The sequence below is a fragment of the Haplochromis burtoni genome, unplaced genomic scaffold (genome assembly GCF_018398535.1).
Source record: "Haplochromis burtoni strain Fernald_Lab_line unplaced genomic scaffold, NCSU_Asbu1 Contig_15, whole genome shotgun sequence".
Lineage (NCBI taxonomy): Eukaryota > Metazoa > Chordata > Actinopteri > Cichliformes > Cichlidae > Haplochromis > Haplochromis burtoni.
Genome location: NW_024582376.1, coordinates 653,320 through 657,939, shown reverse-complemented (window position 1 = coordinate 657,939; position 4,620 = coordinate 653,320).

Sequence of the window (4,620 nt, the reverse complement as noted above, 5' to 3'; positions counted from 1 at the left end):
TAAGACAGCATTCCCATCCTATATGTGCTGTGTTTTGTGTTTGTATAAGATTTCATATGTGTTTCAATGGAAAAGAAAGGAAAATAGAAACAAAGGCCCTAACAAATGGAACACCTAAGGTGAGGATTGCCGAAGACATGGCTGGAAAGGCTGGCTGAGTGTGAACAGCCAATGAAGATACAGAGAAATATGCTCTCTTTTTCTAGTCCCTGTCAGTACTCTCACTGAAGTATTTTGGATCGGCTGAAGGCTTTTCAGGGAGTTTTTAGAACATCCTGATAATAATGGAGTAGTTTAACTATCCATACGTTTTGATAGGAGCTAACTATCACTTGGTTTTGCTTTTTTCTCAAGGAAACAAGATCAGAAACTGTGGCAAATCCAAGGTAAGATATTGCCGGATGGGTTTATAGTGACATCTGCTGGTCATTATGAAACAATAACTCGTTATATGATGAAACAGTACTCTGTTTCAACTTCTGCATAGTGCAAATCTTCATAAAGCTAATGTTAACATGATATGAAAAGGGCATTAATGGATGCAACCCCTACATGAAAAATGACCTCATTTGTTTTCTTGTCAACAGCCAAGACGTGGTGATGAGGAAGATTACTAATCCGAGAAGAACCATTGTGGCAATGTCCTGCGATACATGGCATTGCCGTGAGCTGTTATGTGTGTAAAAATGTAAGGCTTTTGTAAAAATAAAGTGTATTCCACCACGCTTTGTTTGTGCTTGATATAAGAAGAAGAAGATATAAAAGTAACTAATTATACAATTAAAAAAATAACATAACAGCAAAATCTGACAGTATTAAAGTGTTCATACGCATTAAAGTGAACAACAAAGGCAGTTACTGAATAAAAACAAGTAAATGGTATCCAGAGGATGATAGCCTTCCAGTTAAAAGAATCACCTGACATTTGACACCTTGAAGAACAAAAACAAGTCTGCTCGGAAAGGAAACGCCCAACCCAGGCACAGCGTCTTTTCAGTAGCCTACCTGGAAGTGGTTTGCATTACAAGCTCCCCATCATAATATAAAAGGCTGTATGCAGAATTGTATGAAGTTTACACTTTGATACATGGTAATGGTAAGTGGACAGTGTTTGTACGGCACCTTTCTAGCCTTAAAGAGTCCACGGGAAATGATCTAGACTCACACCAACCTGTAATAAATCCTCCCTTTGCCTATGAGGCACCCGCCCAACAAGTTTCACAAGTTTTTTTTTTCTTTTTTTGTATAAACCTCCTGACAGTTGATGAAACATACACAAATAAACAGCGAAAAAACAGCTCTGACCCTTCCACAAGGACCTCAGGTGGAGAGATAGAAGAGCGTCATTCGAAATGTCTTTTGTTTTAGTAATTGCTTGTGATTCATAGGTTTACGGGAAATCTCTCACTTGAAACTAATTTGTGTTGATTTGCAGTTACTCTTCCTTTTAAGTGGGCGGCATCCAAAAACTGAGCAATCAAAAAGTCCCGTAAGAGAGCCGCTAAAATCCCTCTTTCGACAGAGGTCAATAGTTCAGGTTTCCACTTGTAATTCATGTGAACTTCACATGTACTTCTTGTAACAAAAACAACCACAAGGTGGCGCCCTCGGATCAGCATGGCGATTAAGGAGTCGCACGACGGGGCCGTGAGGAGGGAGCTGCTGACTAAAGAGAAGAAATTCAAAGTGTGGGGAAAATGCACTACACTGAAACACAACACCGCGAACTGTAAATTTCGAGGAACGTTAATTCTGCAGATTACATCAGCGTCAACGTCAAAGCATAAATAGAGGCCCCGAGGTTGCATTTAAATAGTGCAGTATATAAAAAAATTTCCCTGACGTGGTTGTTTTTCCTTTTTTGTTTTGTTACAGAAAGAGAATGCACACATCAAAAGTTAGGCCTGCTTTCACGGCTCCTTGCTGGGAGGCAAACAGGACTTCCCCTGTTTGCCGTTTCATCTGAGCCAGTTAGACTCGAGCAGCGGCATCGTAGGTACTGTATTTTCATCGCTGCAGCACAAATGACAAAGCGCATTAATCATACCGCCATAAAACTGCGCCTGATTAATTATCCCTGAATAAATAAGTCGTTACAGAGAGAGACAGGAGCTGTCAACCAGCTGAGTCTCAAGGACCCCCTGCGCTCTTTTTTCTCTCTCTTTCCCTTTTCCCTTTCTTTTCCCATTCAGGCCCCAGAAATTGCTGAAAAATACCGAGCTGTAAAAATTACCGCCCTTACTGCTAAGCGGTGAGGAAGGCAGTTTTAACAGTTGGATCCCCCGGGCCTTGGTTCAGCTGCTCTCCATAAGGGCTTCGGTTGAGGTAAGCATGAGCAGCCATTTATCTCACACTTCACTAGAACTGATAACATCGCTGCACCAAGAAGAGGTTTGGAGAACAACACACATACAGATGCATATTATGCCGGACAGGTGTTTGACGCTGATCAGATACTGTTCACATAAGCGTTTAGAGTAACTGCTGGTAACTGCTGAGACAGCACTCCGGGGTGACTGCTGAGACAGGGTGGAACAGTTTGACAAAACAGTTTAAGGGAAAGTGTTGACAAAGTAACCTGAACTATTCTCGATAAACGCCTAGCACCAAGCTACCCTATGATCTCACATAGATTGGCTGTTTTCAACTAAAGCTGCAACTTCTTTTCTTCTAGTTGGTGCAGTGTTCCTACTCTCTTCTATCCACTTCATTAGGTACACCTGTTCAACTGCTCATTAGCCCAAATAGCAAATCAGTCGATCACATGGCAGTAACTCAGTGCATTTAGCCATGTAGACATGATTAAGAAGACCTAATAAAGAATAGGTAAATAAAGAATCTTGAATCTAATAAAGTCCAATCTGAGCATCAGAAGGAAATAAAAAGTGATTGTTGATCCTTGTTGGTTTCTGAGTATTTTAGAAACTGCTGATCTACTCAGATTTTCTCAGGAGAATGGGCAGGAATGCTTTGAGCTGACTGACAGTAACTCCACTGTTACTTGATATGTTACTTGATAATGCATTCACGTTGCCACAGTATTTGCCAACTGAGCGATGTTGTTGAACAAGCTGTTCTTTTCAGGACATGTAATATCAGCAGCTTGTGACATGCAGGCCTTCAGAAACTGCCCTTCGGTGAATCACTTTCCTGCTTTGGCGATTAACCGCATAACGTCCTTACTGAATTGTGGAAAAGTTCTTGCAGGGATAGCAGTCGTTTTTGTAGCTGCTATTGTTTTCTGTCTTCTCCCTTGTTATTCTCATTACGCTCTTTGCGTTTAGTTGCGTAATGACACTTGAGATTATATTCCTTCAACACAGCAATTTTCTGCTTGCATATAAGGCAGATCACATTTCCATAAAATTCAACAAAAAATACTGCAGTATGCATCTTTCTTGAAATTGTCCGTGTCCTTCATCCACTTCTGCTTCTTTTAGTTCTGCTAGTACTACCTTTTCTTCTTCTTGTCCTGCTTCACGTTATCTGCCCCGATCGCATCAAAAACTGCATTTACTTAATTGAACAAAGTAAGTGCGTGGGCCAGGAGGTTGAGATCTCTGGTGTAAAGGATATTTTCTTGCCACACTTTGAGCACCTTAGTACCGTTGAGCATGAATTAAACGCCACAGCCTAGCTGAGTGCTTTTGCTGATCATGCGCCTCCCTTCATGATTACAGTGCACCAGTCTTCTGATGACTACTGTCAGCAAAATAACACACCTATGTCATAAAGGTGAAACCAACTTAAATTGGTTTGTTGAACATGAAATATGGAATCTCATTTCACTGTTATGCTGATTGACAAATTTACTTTCTTCTTAAAAAGTATTCTACAGCCTCTTAAACAGTTTTGCTGGACTGCTTTGCTGACATAAAATCATGGCTGGCATTAATTGTTTTTTAAATGCGAATGATCAAAAAACAGAGGTTGTACTATTTGGACCTCCTGACCCTCGTTCTTGTCTTAAGGGTTACCTTAGCCCTTTGGAAAACTCCACAACTCTCTTTGCGAAAAGTTTGGGGATGATCTTTGTTGGCAGTTTTACATTTGAGAAACAAATAAATTCTCATTTTAAAGCCACATTCTTCCAGCTGAAGGCCCATTATTTTGGTATCAGCCAGGCTCTGCTCTCTTGTCTCCAACTTGTTCAAATTGCGGCAGCCCAAATCTTGACAGGTACACGTAAACGTGACTATATTTCATCAGTTTTGGCTCGTTTAAACTGCCAGTACATTATAGAATTGGTTTTAAGATTTTGCCTCTCCGAACTTTTAACTAAACATACTCCAAACAAAATCTGGGGTCAGCTGATCAGTTGCTTCTAATTGTTCCTAGAAGCAGACTAGGAGACTGGGCCTTTGCAGTTGCTGCACCGAAACCTTGGAACTGTCACGGTCCGGGGCAGCGGCCGTGTGGAGAGTGGAAGGAGGACCCAAAACGCAGCACTTATTCAGGTGTGAGGGTGATTTATTGTTAATAACAAACACAAAGTGGAGATGGCAAACAGAACTAAGGACGAAACTAAACTGGGATAAACTACACAGGGGAGTGGCAAACCTGAACATGAAGGGAGAACAGCAGGGAGAACACGCAGAGGATTACACCAGGTAGGAACAC